The sequence below is a fragment of the Ailuropoda melanoleuca genome, chromosome 13, assembly GCF_002007445.2.
Source record: "Ailuropoda melanoleuca isolate Jingjing chromosome 13, ASM200744v2, whole genome shotgun sequence".
In the NCBI taxonomy this organism is placed as follows: Eukaryota; Metazoa; Chordata; class Mammalia; order Carnivora; family Ursidae; genus Ailuropoda; species Ailuropoda melanoleuca.
The window spans coordinates 44,856,311-44,873,979 of record NC_048230.1 but is presented as its reverse complement, the minus strand read 5'-3'; the positions used below and the strand labels follow the sequence as shown (position 1 = coordinate 44,873,979).

General features: G+C 59.9%; 1 protein-coding gene across 2 annotated transcripts in view; it reads left to right on the top strand.

Annotated features, from left to right (window-relative positions):
- The first annotated feature begins 10,171 nt into the window (after positions 1-10,171).
- The window catches only part of CCDC57 (coiled-coil domain containing 57), a 99,159-nt gene continuing 91,661 nt past the window's right edge, over positions 10,172-17,669 (top strand). Inside the window, exon 1 of one of the 2 annotated variants that reach the window (XM_034641042.1) lies at positions 10,172-10,406. The gene's annotated coding sequence lies outside the window, so the exon portion shown is untranslated. The remainder of the gene's footprint in view (positions 10,407-17,669) is intronic. The other variant, XM_034641043.1, reaches the window with a different exon arrangement.

Below are 17,669 nucleotides of genomic sequence, written 5' to 3'. Positions count from 1 at the left end.
TTCTCGCCGGGCGGAGACCCCCACCCCCACCGCGCGGACCCGGGCCGGGGAAGGAGGTGCGCCTTCTCGCCCCGCCGCTCCCGCTCCCTCCGCGTCCCCGGGGGCCGGCCCCCAGGTCTCGTCCCCCCGCCCCGGGGCTGCGCCCTGGATCCTGTGCGGCTCCCACCTCCCCGCTCAGCACTGGGGCGCTCAGGCCTCCCCCCCGCCCCAGGCCCTCCTAGAATCTCCGCCCCATCCAAGCCTCAGCTTCCTCCCAGGCTGGGGAGCGGGCCGGGCCCCCCGCGCTGCCAGAGGGATGGTGGACACGCAGTTAACCTCTCTGAACTTCCGTTTCCCCATGTGGCTCCTAGCCCTGCGAAGCCAGATAGAGCCGGTGACCCTCCCCTCAGGCGCCCAGACCGGGCCGCGGTGGAGTGGGACCCCAGTCCTGGAGCTCTCCCCATCCCCACACCCGCCCACGCTCGCGCATGGGGGAGGGGGGGGTCCCAGCTGGTCCCAAGTAAGGTCTTCGAGCCCCATTTTCTCATCTGTCACATGGAAAGAGCTAGCTCAAGTTTCAGGGTGTGCCAGGGAGTGTGGCCGTTCGTTGGTGGCGGCCACTCAGCCGGAACCACAGGAGCACTGTCCACCCAGCTGACTTTGCAATGGCACTCCAAGTCTCCTGGGACTACAGGCAGAGTGAGCAACAGTGGGGGCTCACCGCCTCCAGGGTGAAGGGGAGTGGGCACTTGGACAGCATTGGCCTCCTGGCTGAGTTCATCATCCCACTGGCCCTTCTGAGATGCCAAGTCCACTAGGGCCTTCTGCTTTCTCTTCGAGTTGCTGAAAGGCCACACCCCACGTGTCCCCCCATGAAAAGAGCCCTGGCGCTCATAGAGGCTGGGCTGGGTCTGGCCCCCAACCCTGCTTGAGGGCCCGACCACCCTCACCCCAAAATGCTAAAGAAATCGCCAGGTAAGCATGTACATGTAAGAAAAAGGTGAACAGAGCCCAAGCCTCCAGCACTGGCACAGGGTCCTAGGGCTCCTGGCTGAAGGCCTGGATCCTGGGTGTCTGTAGGACCACTTGGGGGGGGAAGCGGGTGCCCACAGGGTCTCACAATCCAGCCCAGCCTCAGGTGGTACCCCCATTTGCCTACACCAGCCGATGTTCAACCCACAGCCTGGAGGTGGGGGTACCCTAGTGTGGGAGGTCATCTGAGGGGCTGGCGAGGCCTCATGGTGCTTGGGGCAGGGTGCGGCTGCAGAAAGGAATCCCCCCACCTGTGGTGGTCCTTCCACCTTCTGGAGGGTGGGGCACCATCCTCCCCTGCCTCAGATTATTTAGACACACAGCATGCCTAGCTCAGGGTCCCTCTTCACCACCACCTAGATGCCTCCCTGTCTTCAAGAAACTTGGGGGCTAACGCACCCCACCCTGAAGACTGAAGATTCCTCTTGGGTGGGAGCTATGCTGCCCTCAGCCCCTGACCCCCAACCCCTGCCCCCACCCCAAGACCGAAGAGCACAGAATGCCCAACAGAGAAAGAGGGGCCCCCCTGGCCTCTCCCAGCCTCCCTAAGCCCACCGCTCGGTCTTCTCTGAGCTCCAAGACCTGAGAGGACCCCAAACCTCCCCCAGTGATCAGGGGGAGTGCCTGGGACTCAGCCCTTGCACTCCTAGGAGGAGAAGGGGCCTAAAGGGTCCAGCTAGGAGAGCGGGGGGTGGTCACCCAGGGACACCTGGTTCTGCAAGAACCCTGAGGAGGGAGAGGACAGTGCCCCAGACTCAGAGCCGCTCAGGCATGGTTTTCTGTGTGTGTGTGTCCTGGGGCCAGCCAGCCTGGCCACCCAGAGCTGAGACACAGAGGGCAGGCTGATCAGACACACTTTCCAGCCTCCGCTCCTGCCCCCAATAGAGCGTTCCAGGGCAGGGGGCTTTGACTAGGGGTGGGGTGGAAGACCAGAGTGGGGGCTGGCAGAGTGATGACTGCTGGTGTGTAGGGTAGATGGCTCTTCGTGGGAAGCCAAGTGCCAACCACCAGAGGAAGTCTCTCCCCAGGGCTTCATCTGGACCAGCCCTGCAGGGGAGGGCCAGGAGCCTCTGACACCTGAAACCCTTGGCCCCACCGCTGAGGACTCCGCTGGTCCCTTAACAGAGGTGCCCAGCACCGGGAGGGTCTCTGGTGGCCAAGCTCCATCCTGCACACAGCCCCACACGGCACGTTTCGGTTTGGGCTAAGCCCCCCTACCCTGAGTTCCCCTTAGGCCCTTCATTCCCCTCCAATGGTGCCTTGTGCACTGCAAGCAGGAGTGGCTGCAGTTCTCCGGGAGGGGCAGGGAAGGCCAAGGGCACCCACCCCAGACCTGGCTCCGATGCCGGTTCCCCGACAGTGGCCCTGGGCCAGCCCCACAGCCCAGGCTGCCCTTTTCAGAACGGAAGGGAGTGGAGGACCTCGGGAGGTATAGCCATCCTGGCAAGGCGGTGGCTTCACAGGATGGCCCTGTACTGGGTGAGGGCCACTCCCCAATGACCTGGTGTGGCCCTGGCCCTGCCTTCCCTCACATCTGCCACAGCCCTCCTCTCTGTCTCCCGGACTCCCAATTCCTTGAATTGTTGCAAGCCACAGCTTCGGGTCCCGTCGGGCCCTGCAGTGTGCTCCGAGAGGCCTCCAGGGCCGTCCCCAGCACCCTGCCCAGCCAGCTGCAGCTCCTGGGGGACACCCCCCACCTTTCTCAAGAGCTTCGGTGTCTGGAGATGGAGGAGGGGCGACTGCTCAGCCCTTTGTCTGTGGCTGGTCGCATCTCCATTTGCCCTGTGCATCCAGACAAAGGTGCCAGGCTCTGCCAGGTCTGCCTCTATCTCCAGAAATGACCCTGGACACCTAGAGAGACTTTTGAGGGCAGCGGCTACAGGGAGGGTGGAGGACAGGCCTCCTGCTCCTACCTGGGGCCAGATCTAGGACGCCAGGTTGCTGATGGAGCCATGCAGATTCCCCATTCTCAAGTCCTGGGAACCCAGTGCTGGACTCCAGGCCATGCCCCCCACCGCCTGGACAGGACAGGGCAGGTGAAGAAGGCCAAACCACGTGACAGACATCTGGGCGAACCACAGCCCCTGCCCTCAGGGAGCTGGTGGCACAGCTGGGGCTCAGTCCTGCAGCCACACCCTCCCCCACTCCAGGGCGGGAGGCCGCCTTTGCAGATGAGGCCCGTGGGGGCAGAGGACCCTCCCCCAGCCAGGGCAGCTGGCCCAAGGCCAGGGGTTTCTAACCACCCCCTCCCTCTCCCCACGGCCTTTACCTGGGATCTGTTCAGGCTCCGAGAAAAATAAACACATTAACTGCTTAGCCGGCCCAAGCTGTGAACAGAGGCGGAAATGGGCTGCAGAGGCCAGACCCCAGCACAGCCTGGCATGACTCACCTGCAGTCCCCACCCAGGGCGGGTGCTGGGCATGGGGGTGGGGTGGTGTCCGTTGAGGGGAGTTGGGGATATCTAGACTGGGCGTATCTGGGGGAGGCTGGGGTTACTGGGGAGCTGGGGGCGTCTGGAGGGAGGTTGGAGGTATCTGGAGTTTGGGGTGTCTGGGAGGTGGGGTGCCTGGGAAGGTTGGGGGTGTCTGTTGATGGGGTGTCTATAGGTGGGGGTGTCTGGGGTGGGGGAGGCACTGCTGCCAGAACGTTCACACCCCAAGGTCAGTGGGCTAGCTGGGCAGATATGTCCGAGAATCTGATCCAGTTGGGAAAAGGAAGCAGAAAGCAAGGCCGTGTGGAGCCTGGCAGGATTCAACTCCGGAACCCCTCTGGACCTGTGTCCTGTCTGGGGCGTGGGTGCAGTGAAGCCCACCTGACTGCTCCTGGGGGACATAAACGCCACCTCCCTCCTGCCCCNTCCCCCTGCCCCCACCTGCTGCCCCACAGGCCCTGGTCTGGCCCCCCATATGCTTTTCCTCCCCCTGGCTCCACTATTCCTGTCCTCCCCGCGCTGATGGCCACAGGGGCTCTGCTGCTCTGTCCTTCCCCATCCGTGGAGCCCTGGGGTGGGACGGGGGCAGCTCTGGGAGGGGCATGAATTAGGATTAGGACTGTTGTGTGCTTCCCACTGGTGGGAGCCCCTCACCTCCCTCCTCCCCACAGGGTCCTCCTGGACCTGGGCCCTCCAGGTCCCACCTGCCTTGGTCCCTGTGGTGCCTGGTCCTGGAGGCCCCCAGTCCAGGCACCAGGAACAACTCCTTTCTGCATGAGGTCCTGTCCTTCCTCCCTGTCCCCCCGAATCAGAGGCCGTGGCTGCAGAACGCGACCTGTGCCCTTCTCCCTTGCCGGCCACTGTTTGCCCCCCACCCCCGCCCTGGCTGAGTGAGGTGTTGCTAAGGACCAGTGGGACATCCAGGCAGGGACCTCAGACACCACCTGTGAAGGGCCCGGCCTGGCCCTGCACGTCCTCAGCTGCCCGAGACACTGGGAGTCCCAACAGAATGGGTGGCTCCAGGACGTCTGCTGGCAGTGGGCTGCTCCCGTGCCCTGTGCGCGGCCTGAGGGTGGCCAAGCCGTGCCTACAACTGTGCCTGCTCTTCCGGTGAGGCACGGCGCCCATCCCTGGCCAGAGACAGCTCAGAAAGTTGGCCGAGGCTGACGCTTTGTTAGGGTGACCTGCCCAGGGGTACCTGGCAAATGCATGCTGCCCCATGCTCCCCGTCAGGCCCCCAGCCCCAACCCTCAAACATAGTGGCCGATTCTCAGACCCCAGCCTGCAGGGGTCCTCTGCCTGGCTCTTCCCCTGCAACTCTGAGGGCTCCCCCATGCCTCCTGACCCCCTCCTCCTCTGTCCATGCCATCTGGGGTGTGGCCTTGTCCACTCTCAGGGCCCTCAAGACCATCCTTCTGCTGGCAACCCCGAGATGCACTGGAGCTCAGGCTCCCCATGCCTCTTGGCCCCAGCGAAGTCCCTCTGTGACCCCACTCGACCCCTCCGAAGCCGTCTGCACATCAGGCTTCCCTCCGGGTCCCCTCTTTCCTTTGCTCCAAAAGCCAGACCCAGGCAAATCCTGGGCTTCTGTTGCCCAGGGCCACGGCCCCGCAAGGCTGGGAGAGCCTGTGCCTACTCCAGTGCCTGGAACAGAGCGGGTGCTCCGTCAATGTAGGTGAGAGAGGGACACTTGGGAGACGGCACCCCCACATGCCAGGGGAGCCACCAGCCCTGTCCCTCCCTGGTCCAGTCTCCTGTCTGCCCATGGAGTGGCCAGAGGGGACCTCCCAAACCACCCCTGTGGTCCGGCGCCCTGGCTGGGCGTCTGTCCTCTCCTCCCTAGCGCTCAGGTCTCATCTGCTCAGGTGGGCAGGCTGCCCCCCCCCCCCCCCCCCCCCCCGCTAATGTAGCTCCGCCCACACACTCTGTACCTGACCTCCTACTGGACCGGGCTCTGCGTCCCCGCTGAGGTGCAGCACATGCGGGGGCCCAACTTGTTCCTTGATCTTGCTCTCCAAGGATCGAGCTCGGCTTACGTGGGCTGCCTCCCTCCATGGTGATACCTGACATTACAGCCCCCTCGAGTCCCCCTAATGTCAGTGTGGAGCACTCCAGGCCCAGGGGACAGAGGTAGAGACCCAGGCCCTGCCTGGCACATCGAGGTACCCGTGAAGGACGATAGCAGGTGAGGGATGGGCGTCTCCGCCTCCTGCAGGCCAGAGCGACACGCAGGAGGGCTGCAGCTAGGCCTTGGCCAGGGGCTAAGCCAGTGGGGCCGGGCTGCGTGCCAACCGCAGCGTTCCTCCAGCCCGCGGGGAGGGGAAGGCCTTGCCCCACCTTCCTGCTCTGACCGCAGCCCCCCCTCCCTGGTGACTCAGCACTGAGAACTCGGCAGAACCACCTGGGGGGTTGGGAGGGGGTGGGACTCTGACAGCTGGTGCCCAGTCCCGTGCTGCGTGCAGGGAGGCCAGCCCTCAGGTGGGTTTCCACTCAGCGCGCAGGGGCCGGGGCCCGTCCTAGCTGTGTGTGGGCCACAAGAGCCCCTTAACTTCCTTCACCTCCAAGCCCAGAGAGGTGAACCTCACGGTCTCTGGGATCCACGTGTGAACCTGCCAGTGCCACGGGGTCCCCCAGCCCCCAGGGATCACCCCACAGGCTGCTGTCTGTGTAGTGGTCAGGACAGCAAAGGAAGGTGGACGCCAACCCCCTGGTCAAGACAGCCCTGGGGCTGGCCTGGCGGGGCACACCCCTCTTGGTGCCCCCCTGTTGGGCAGCATGTCCCTTTCACACCAGCCCTGTGGGGAACATCTGACAGCTCTGTGTCTACCTCCGGGCTTTGACCTCGGGGAAACAACTACGTCGGGCCCTCTGGTCCCTTTGTCCCTCCAGAAACACTGTCCTCCCCCCGCCCCGGCATCCCTTCCTGGTTTGGGGCTGTGAGGACCCCTGCCCTGCCCCAGCCTGCCGCCCAGTTCAGGTTCACAGGGCACCCCTTGATCTTGAGGGGCAGGGACCATGTAGCTGGCTGTCCAGGGCCTGGCACACACCAGGGGTTGAAGGACGTCCCCCACCAACCCCCCATCTGGGTACCCTTCTCCCTAGGATCCCACCAGGGTGTTGCCCACCCCTTCTGGAGGCACCCTTCCAAGAAGAGGCTCCCACAGCAGGTGGTAGCCCAGCGTTTCCTGTCCCCAGGGCCTGCACGCAAATGGGGAAGTTGCTGTGGGCCCAACAGGGGGTGAGGGGTACGGGGCAGAGCATTTCCTAATCCCAGAGGGAAGTGACTTGCTCAACACCATGCAGGTTTGTGCCCACACCGGCCCCACCCCTATCGCTGTGTGTGGGACCCCATGGAAGCCCTGCAAGGGACATCCCCCAGTGAGGTCAGCTCCGAGACCAATGCTGGAGGAAGGACCTGGAGTCCCAGGCCGTCAGGATGGGGCCTCCTTGGGCAGCCCCTGGTGCTCCCTGTATCTCCCTGGGGCACTGTCCTGGGAGGGAGCGTAGCTTCCAGGGCCCTGCCCACACAGGGGCCACTCTGGCCACCAAGTCAGGCTGTATATCCAGGATCTTGGAGCCACAGCCCAAACCCAGTCCTTTAAGCCATGGCCCTTCCTGGCTTACAACACCTGACAGCAGATTCAGCCCGCCACCCAGTGTTGAGACCCAGTCTGGGCATTGGCACTGGGGCACAACGGAAGCAGAACAGGCCCTCTGGCCTCAGTCTCCTCATCTGTAAAGTGGGGAGAGATCCGGAACCACCTGGAGGATGGCCGTGAAGGCTCTGTGCAATATGAGGGGCCATCCCCTATGATGCGCCAGGAAGCGGGGCCCCTCTCACTGGCCCTCCAGTGACCCTCTGATGTTGTCACCCCCCCCAAACAATTACTGAGCTCCAACTGTGCGCTCTGGGAGCAGGGCAGCCCAATCTTGACTGTGCTAGAGGCCATCGGGCTGGGCAGGGTCCCTCAACCTCCACGGCTCTGTTTCCACATCTGTGATGAGGTGACCACAGGGTGGCCTGGGGGACCTGGCCCTGGGGGGCTGTCGGCCAGTGCAGGGCCAGGGGAACAGTCTGTAGTGGGCTGAACGGCAGCCCCGAAGAGACAGGCTCTGGTCCCGACTGCCAGGTCTTCGGGATGCGACCTTACTTGGAAATAGGCTCTTTGTGGGTGTAACCAGGTTGGATGAGGTCACATGGGAGCAGGTGGGTCCTAATCCAATATGGCTGGAGTCCTTATAAAAGGCACAGCACGGGGAAGACAGAGACACAGGGAGAAGGCCAGGCGCCCACGGAGGCAGACACGGGAGTGACGGGGCCCCAAACTGAGGGACACCGAGGAGTGTGGGTCCACGCTGGAAGAGGCAGGAAGGCTTTTATCTAGGGCCTTCAGCAGGAGCAAAGCCCTGCAGCCACCTTGAGTTTGGACTTGTGGCCTGCAGAAGCGTTACCTTAAGCACCCCAGTTTGTGGTCATTTGTTACCGCAGCTCCAGGACGCTGACACCCAGTCAGCTGTCAGCAATGGGGACGCAGCAGGCCCAACAACCATAGGGGGAGCAGAGGGCATTCTGAGTGGGGGAAGGAAGGGTGCAAGTCCGGTCTCCCAGGCAGACCGGGAAGACGTGGGGTCTGGCGTGACCGGTGGGGAGACCAGGGGGAGAGAGGGAGCAGCCAGTGACCAGAGATGCAGGTGGAGAGCCTGTGGAGGGGACCGGGCTACACGGGTCACCGTGTGTCGATGCTGGCCTCAGTGGGGGTCACTGTGTGTCGCTGCTGGGCCCTGGAGGCTGGAGCCCCCCTGGAGGACAGGGGAGGGCGGGCTCTGGCTAGGTGGTCGCTAAATGCTGGTTAGATAAATGTGGGATGAGGCAGTGAGACGCCTGAGGTGGGGGTCGGCATGGCTGAGAGGGGCGCCGTTCACATGGGGGCAGAGACGTTGGAAAGGCTCTGCAGGCCTGACTCTGGTGGTCAGGATGTCCCTTCATCTGCTCACACGCATGTACTGGGCTACTGGGCATGAGGCACGGAGAAGGAGCCCTAGGGAGGCTGACTCAGACCTTGGAGTGGGGGCTGGCCACGTGTGAGGATGCCCCTAGTAGGGTGGTGAGTGCCTGGGCTCCCGGTAGGGCCCGCTCCGGCCTCCACCATCTGGTTGGCTGTGTGCCATGCAAGGGGAGGTGAGTACCGTGCCTCTCTGGGCCTGGTACCCCCGAAGTCTTACCTGGGATTGTAGTGAGAGGGTCAGAAGTTCTGTGGTTGTCGGGATCCTGGAAGGGCGGGGAAGGTGCATGTCCCAGCAAAGGGCAGTAGGAGCTGGCCCTTCCCGTGAGAAGCAAGGCCACGTTGTGCCTTGGGTTGTCATCGGTTCAGGGGTAGGGTTGGGCTTAGTGTTGGGGTTACTGTAGAGTCAGGTTTGAGGGCCTAGGATGGCGAGGAACGGAGCTCATTGTTAGCTTTTGTTCTCCTTGAAACAGGCACGTCCCATAGGCCCCCTTTTTACCCTAACACACCTGGGGCCCCTTCAGGGGCTGAGCCAGGACCTGAGTGGTTCAGTGTTGTTTGTGACCTTCCAAGCAACTGGGAAGGGAGCGTGTTCTTCTATCCTGTGGAGAAGCAAACCAAGTCCTGGAAAAATGTAAGACAGGAGTGGACTAGGATTTGAACCCTGGCTCTGCGACAGCAGGTTACCCTGGTCTGGAGGCAGCGAGGGGGCCCAGGGCCTGTGGGATGCAGGTTAAAGGTTATGGGGACCCTCTGTGGCTCCTCCAGGCCAGCACAGCTGTTTTCACTTGGTTTCCCGGCAAGATGCGAAATCTTCCATCTCTCAGGAGGCTTGAATTATTGAGCTGCTTGATATTTAATAGCTCCTGGGCCTCCCTCCAGGAGCTTTTCTAACCGTTAGCTGGATTGGGACATCTGTCCAGCACCAGCAGGACCCGCTTGGGGACTGGCCCCAGGCAGCCTGCAAGCCGTCCAGGTGGAGAAGACAGACGGGAGGGGTGGGACGGAGGGCGGACAGGTGACTGTAGCCCTGGGCTTGGGACCCCACCCAGCCCCGGGTCAGGTGCGCTGAGCTGGCGTTTTGTCTCTGCTTCCCGGGGGCCCATCGGGTCCTCTTCAGGCCTAAAGTAAGGTGCAGGGGCCTTGGCAGAAAGGTCTGCCGTTGCCTCGGTGAGGTGAGGCATGCTGCCTACAGAGGTGATTTTGTTTTGTTTTGTTTCAACTTACAACGGGTCAGAAAACAAAAGCGCACAGGTTAAGAGCACACACCGTGCAACAGCGCCCACAAGACCAGCCCCACCCAGCCGGACTGCCCCTCCTCTCTGCTTGAGTGGGGTCCCCCCACCGCGTGCCCCCCTCAAGGCTGCGTCCTTCACGGCCCATTCGCGATGCTGGGGCGTGGGGGGCTAGCCCTCCGCGTGCAGCCCCGGGTCCCCCCAAGGACCCCCGCCGGGGCAGCTCCGGCCCCCCCGCACCGACCCGGCAGTCCCATCCGCCCCTCGTGCATGCCCAGGCCCCCGCCCACGCCGCCCTTGAGCAGCCCCGAGCCCCCCGTTAAGGACACGCCCGCCCCCGCCTGCGCAGCCCCCAGACCCGGCCCGTCGGGGGCAGCCGACAGCTGCGCGGCTGCGCGCCGGGTGCGCTCGGGGAGCTGGCGTCCTGGCGCCCCCGGGCCCCGCTCCGGAGCCTTGGCAGCCTCCCCTCCAGCCCGCCACGGTCCCCGCCCTGCCTCCCAACGCCGCGGGCCCTCTCGCGGGGTCGGACGGGCGGGGACCCTCCATTCGCCCCTTGGCGCCTGCGCGTGGGGCGGGTGAGAAGAGTCCGGAACCCTGCGCCGGAGCTCGCGTTTCGAGCCGGTGGCCCCGGAGCGCTGCACCGAGCGCGCCCGGACCGCGGCGGCCGGACCCGGGTCACTATGGCAACGCGGCGGGCCCGAGGCTGCTCCCGGCTGGCGTGCGCGGTGAGCCCCGGGGGCCGGGGGGCGGTGCGGGAGGCTCGCGTGGAGCGGGGGTGCCCTCACTGCCGCTTCTCGGGCCCCTGAAACGGCTTCGTCGCTTTCGTTGGTCGTCCCGGCGGCCCGCGCCGGCCGTTCGGTGCTGCGGGCGGGGGCCGGAGGGGTCGGGCTCCCAGTGGGCGCGCTTCCCCCGCTCCCCGCGTGGGTGTTCCTCCCTCCCTTGCTGGTGTCCCCCCACCTCCCCCCGTGCGGGTCACCCCTCACCCCCACATGGTGCGGGTGTCCCCCCTCCGCTCCGCTAGGTGCGGGCGCCCCGCGGGTGGCCAGACCGCCGCCCGTGAGGACCGGTTCAAACGCCGGCGGAACCATAACCCGGTTCAGTGATTTGCTGTGTCCCCCGTTATCTGAGACGTGCACACAAGGGCAGCAGTAGAGCCGAAGCTCCCCCGGGCCTTTTGCGGGATGCCGCACCGCGGGAACGTGCGCTCCTACCCTAGGTCATTTAGCAGGCTGAGGAAGCGAGCGCTAGGACCGAACCGGGCGTCCCGCGCGCCCCAGTGCCCTGCGGGTCCCGTGCGGGACCTGCGCGGCTCCCCACTCTTCTTTCATCTGCGCCGGTTGCACAGTGCTCCTTGCACTTTTCAGGAATTCGCTGTTTTGTAGAAAAGCTCTTCGATTTGGGTTCGTCTGATGTTTCCTCGTGATTGATTTCAAGTTAAGCCTTTTTTTAAAGATTTTATTTTTAAGTAATCTGTACACCCACTGTGGGTTGGAACCCACACCTGGACTGAGCCATCCAGGCGCCCCTCCAAGTTATGCATTTTTTATAGGGAAACCTCAACGGTGAAATCGTGCTCTTCTCGGGAGGCACATGATGCCCGTTTGTCCCATGACTGGTGACACTTGGTTAAGCTGTTTACGTGTGTCTCCATTATAAAATAGTTACCATTTTTCCCTTGGTAAATAATGAACACGTTGGGTGGCGAAACTTTGAAGCTGAGTAACTGCACTTTCTATCACAAGTGTTTTCTGAAACAAATATTACTCATATTTACCAAATAAAGATTTTTCTATTTCTATTATTCTTTCTTCATATTAGTTGGAATTCTGTAAGAAACTTCTGTCCCCCCGCCCCGTTTTTTTAAGTAGGCTCCACACCCAGCATGGGGCTTGAACTCAGCACCCGGAGATCAAGAGTCACATGCTCTGCCGATTGAGCCACCTGGGTGCCCCCAAAACCTTCCTTTCTCCCCATTTTTCTACTTATTTATTCATGTTGGTATAGATGTTTTTATTTTGTTTTTATTCCATCGGTTATAATCCATTGCTGTAATGTACTTTGTTGCTAATTCTCCAGATTTGGGCGTTAGGAGCCCCTTCAAGTTGGCTTCTGTGTCCTTTCAGCACGTCCCCCGACATTTCTCAGCACCAGGAGGTGCTTGGGCTCATCTTGTGCTTTCCTTGCCCTCGCCTGAAGCAGTCACTCCTCTAAGGAGCTCAGGTTCCTCTTTGCCTCGAAGGGGGTGTTTGGAAACCGTCATGAGGTTGTGGGTGTGCTTACTGCTCCTGCAGGGTCCTTGCGTTGTTGTGGCTGTCTCAGTGGGCAGAGCTAGGAAACCAGACCCGTCTGTATCCGTAGCTGTGTGTGTAGATCTGTGTATATATTACAAGCCGTGAGTTTATATTGATACTTCCAATCAGTTACCCCAAGGTTCGTTCAACACTCCCTTTCCTCTTTAAATCTGGTTCCTGTTGTCAGTTATTTACTTACATGCTCAATCCTAGACTATACATAGAGTAATTTCAGAATTGCCAATCTGTTTTTTCTGTGAAAAACCTATTAGCTGGAATGTAATATTTGCATACAGTTGTTTTGTTTTTATCCTTAGAATATATAGTCAAAATATTTTTTTACAAAGTTATTTTAGTGCATTTTTATGGTTTTTTTCCACTTACGTTAATCATTTGTAATCAAGTTAGGTTTACTTGTTTCTATTCACCTTTCATTATGAGTCCTTATTGATTTTAAGTTTTGATATGTGAACCATGTTATTCTGAAACTCAGCAGCTCGTGGGGCACCTGGCTGGCTCAGTTGGAAAAGTATGGCTCTTGATCCCAGGGTCATGAGTTCGAACTCCACGGTGGGTGTAGAGATTACTTAAATAAGTAAATAAACAACAACAACGACAAAAATAAACAGCTTTTAACTATAAGATGATTCAACTTCCCTTCCACTTTATTTCCCATTTACTCACTTAACTTGTATTTGTTTGGTTTTTGTTATTTTTTGGCAAAGGAATTTGGCAGGTGTAAATTCTAATAAAGAAACACTGCATACCCCCCCCTGGAGTGGTGCCCTCACCCCCAGCAAGTGCCAGCAGTGGAATTAAGGTCCATTTGTGGCTCATCTCTCTCCTTTCAGATTTTGGAGATGGTCGTGGGGACTATTTGGCAGTCAGTGAAGGATGGGTCATAGGCCCATGAATCTCATCCCCTAGACATGCTGAAAGAGTCCACGTGTGGAGTTCAGCTCAGACAGCCCCTGTTGGGATTGCAGAGGGTGCCAGCATTGAGTCCCGTCTCGAGTGTAGAACAGATGAGCCACTTCTGGACTCGCCTTCAAGTCCCACAGAAATGTTTTGCAAATTAAACTCACTAAATACGTTTATAGAGCAACAAGGTAACATTCCTTAATGAAGTCGGTTTGGGTTCTTCTGCGTTAAGAACGGTGGGCTTATCTTGTTAGTGGCTGAGTGCAAAGCCAAATGCATCCGGAGCTGCAGTCCTTCAGAGGAAGGAGGTAAAAAGAAACCCCTGCTCTGGATGTCTCTTTGCTCAGCCACTGTGCCCAAACAGCTTGTTCGTAAGCGTCTGGTGACCAACTTTTACCCTTTACAAACGTTCCCTTGTGTAAATTGTAGCTTCTGTAACTGCTTATGTCGTAGTGAGGTCGTGCAGTGCTTTTCCAGTTAAGTACTTATCAAATGTTTGTTGTAAAACAAATTGCTCCAAATTTTTGGTCGGCCGCACAGAGTGTGATTAATTCTAATGTCATATCCGCGGGTCGGGTAACCTGCAGGCTCATCTCTGACGTGTTTTACTCTGATGATTTGGTCACCTGGGTGAGTGGTGAGAGCCATCCATGGGGCAGAAGCATCCTGTCACACTCCTTCCCTGTTCATCCAGCATCTAGACACTGCAGCAGGGGTGGGGAGAGGCCTGGGATAAGGCAAGCCCCCTGCAGAGCCCCCTGTGCTCGGAAAGCTCTTTACCTCCCATGTGGTTCTTTGTGGTTCACTGGGACTCACCTTTGTCTCGAACTCTTTCCTCTTAACCATGGAGCTAGTATGGACCCACTTGCAGCTCTGGTGGTCTTTGGCTCCACCCTCATTTGTGAGGACTTGCCTGAGTCACTAACTGGAAGTGCCGACTTCTGAGCCTCTCTTTCCCTGTGCTCTGTGCGAGGAGCGCCAAGCTCCAGGCGCTGCCCTCCCCCCCCCACCTCCGACAAGGCTGCCCCCACTGCACAGCCCTGGCGAGGCTTCGGTGAGCGGGTCCCAAGCTGCCCTGCGCTCCTGGCAGCCCTGTCTTAACACCAGGGGCGCACTCATGCGCATTGCTGACTGAGGTCATCTTCCAGGTGGGGCCTCTGCTGCCTGCATCCGTTTGGGGCCTGCAGGGTTTCCATGTGTGGGAGACCGTGGCTTTCATGAGGAGTTCTTTCCATCTTCCTAACACCTGGGGGTTTCCAGGTGCTTTTCAGACCTGACAGGGTTGAAATAAGGGTTAGAAAGCTCAGTGTTTGACCAATGAGAAAGTCAGAGTGATGGCATGGCCTAGCGTGGCCCTGCTCCACCCCCTGCCGACCCCACCGGCTCTCCTAGAGCCCTGTGAACGCCAGGAGCAAAGCCATGGTGACTGTGCATCTCTCCCCCCATGGGGGATTTCTGTAGTTTCCCCAGAAGTTTCATGTGGTCCCTCCTGAAAACTGGGTGCTTGCTGGGGTCACCCGCTGGCTGACAGACAGGTTGGGTCCAGACTCTGAATCTGTGACATTTAAAGCCGATTAATGTCAGCCTCAGGGCTTTTGGGATCATCCTTTGGTGAGATTACACAGCAACACAGGCTGTCCTGTGGTGAGGGAAGGGGTGTGCGCCTTTGCACGGCAGGGTGCCTGTGGGTGCTAGTGCTGTAGGGTCTGGGGTACGTGGTCCAAGCTGCTCGATCTCTAGGGAGTGAGCTGTCCTAGGATCTCCGAATACTCTGCCAGACAGGTTGAACTTTACCTTGAAAATGGCCAGAGCCGTTTGCGGATACCGTACAGGCATGGTATCACGTGGTCCGCTGTCTCTTACAGGAGTAACCCCTGTGGGTAGGTGTGTGACCGGTGCATTTAAGAGGCACAGCTGGTGGCACGGTGCCCAGCACAGGACAGGGGCTAGTGAGCAGATCCCGGAGGAGGGGAGGCCCGTTCACCTGGCCGACCTTGGTGCGTTCTCTGTGAAGGACCGTGCTGATGACTCGTGGGCACTTCGGGAGGCAGTCTGAGTACCAGAGATCACAGTAGCGGGGGCGTCGTGGGGTGGTGTGTGTTTGCTTAAATCCTGATTCTTCCCCTGTGAGTGGGCGCAGGCGTGTGGGTGGCCCGTGTGTGCATCGGTTTTTGTCGACCAGACTGTGCCTGACCCCGGAGCTCCTAGGCCGCACACCAGCGGCCGGCTCATAGAGCTGCCCTGCTGGCGGGGCTGGCGGTGGGGGTGGGGGTGTGCGTTGGGTGTTTTCTGCAGCCAGTAGATACACGGTTCGTGTGGGCGAGCACCAAACTGTGGAGGTCGCCAGTTCCACCCCAGCGCGTTCGGTGGGCTTCGTGGCCGACCTGGCCTGCCGTAACTCTGGGTTCCCAGTGGTCCTGGGAGCCCTGCAGCCAGCGCAGGGACCGTGGTCCACGCAGGACCTCTCAGCCTCCCGAAGGCCAAGCAGAGCCTCTTCCTGCTCTTCCCTGGTGGGCGGAGGCTTCCCTGCCCTCTGTGCAGAGCAGCCCGTGGCCCCCGGCACTCTGTGGATATGGACAGTGACCCCCCCTGCCATTTTCTTTTGTGCTTCCGTCTTGCCCCAGGATGACAGTCCATGGGTGCGGAGACCTTCCCTGTCTGTGTGCAGCAGGTAAAACAGTCCCTGGCACCTACTAGACGCTGAGTAAGTGCTTGTTAAATGATGGGAGAGCGCCTCTAAGGGAGCTCAGTGTCTGTGGGAGTCTTCTATTAGCAGCACCACTTTTTTCTGGTGACGGTCACGTGGCCCTTGAGATGTAACGGCAGGGCTTTGCTCCTGTGTGAGGCAAACACTGGTCATCACCTTCTGTGTGCTGGGGTGGGACTCAGAAGAGAGTCTGAGGTGACCTCTGCACGTCTCAGCTGTCTACCTGGGGGCAATATTTGGCCACTGACTGAATTTGAAGCCAGTAGCTTCCTTTTTTATTGAATTAAAAACTCGTGAAAGTAAACATCTCCAGCTTTTCTGTGATTCATTTATACGTCCACCAACACGTCTGAAGATGAAGTTACTGAGAATCTGGAGGGGTGAAGGCTGGTGACTGGAGTGTGGGGTCTCCGGTATTTCGGATCGAGAGCAGCTGTGGCCGGGCTGGGCCGGGCACCTCAGCAAGCGGGGTGCTGTGCCCCGTGCTGGAGCCTCCTGGGCGTCTGACACCACCCGGCGCACGGCAGCGGATGGTGGCCTGCAGGGCGCGCCCCCGCCTTGAGAGAACGTGACGATGGCTGCAAGTGTGGTGGAACGGGAACCCCTAGGGAGTCAGGCTTTTTTTTTTTTTTTTTTTTCCTTTTTGTAAGATCCGTTTGGCAGCCCTCAGAGGGAGTGCACAGAGGAAGGGCCAGTTCAGGGGCTTTCGCAGCGAGACTCCTTGCAGGTCAGGGATGATGGCGGCTGAGGTGCATGGGGGTGAGAGACAGCTGGAAATCAAGGCTAACCCCACGTGTTTAGCTTGGGCAGCTGGATAGAGGGGTGCCTTTGAAGGAGCCAGGGAAACTGGGGGGCAGAAGCGTGGGGTGCTGGGCTCAGGCGGTCTGTAACTCAGAATGGCAAGCAGGTGCCTGGATGGGTGTGTCGCAGCTCAGCAGGGGTTGACGTGCTGGGCAAGGCCGAGAGGAGAGCAGGAGTAGGGCTGGAGCCCCGGTGCCGGGGCCAGGCACGTTGGCTCTGCCTGCAGTCCGCGGTGGAGGGGCGCTGCCCTTCTCCAGACCCCTGCAGGGAGGAGACCTGGGGCTGCCCCTGGGCAGGACTGCCCGTGGGAAGGGCGCAGTGATCAGGGCTCTGGAGCTCTGCTGCCCCTAGTGATAAGACCCCCACTTCCCAGGCCTCCCTCTGCGCTCACACTCAGCTCTGCTCCGCCTCCAACGCCACAGGTGCCGGGATTTTCCTCCACCAGGCATTCTCTATGATTGAACTGGATTCCGATTAACTGCCTGGGGTCAGCACAGGCCCCACAGTGAAGGGCTCAGCCCCACAAGACTGACTCCACCCAGATGCCAGTTCCAAGTCCAGGTTGTCACCTGTGCTGCTGACGACCTGCTATACATCAGAAGATCCCACGACCCCCTCCTTGGGTTCTGTTTGCTAGAGCAACTCACAGAACTGAGAGAAACGTTTTATTTTCTAGCAGACCCATTTATCATAAAAGGATGTAACTCAAGAACAGGCAGGTGGAAGAGATGCCCAGGGCGAGGGATGGGGGAAGAAGTGCAGAGCGTCCGTGCTGTCTCGGCGCACCTCCAGTGTGTTCACCGACGGAAGCTCTCTGCGCCCCTTGGCTAAGCATTGCTATGGACGCTTCGTCACATAAGCATGACTGAGTAAGCCATTGGCCATTGGTGATTGAGTCAGCCTCCTAGTGGAAGCTGGCGGGTGCAGTTGAAAGAGAAACCCTGTAATCCCAAGGTCGGTTCCTCTCGCAGCCAGCTCCATCCCGTGGTTACCTGGGGCTTTTCAGAGTCACCTCGTAAACACATGTGTGGTTGACAGGTTTGATATGAAAAACAGAAGATACCGTCTCACCTGGAGTCATTTCAGAACCTGGGAACAAAAAACTAACCCTAACAAAAGCTGGCCCTGTAGCTCCTATCACTCAGGAAGTCGTGAGGGTTTTAGGAGCCTTGTGCCGGGTACTGTGAATGAAGGCCACGGTGTATTTCTTATTACACTGCACGTGGCAGGGTCCTGCGGTCTCCGCAGCCCGCTGGAGGCCCTCCCGC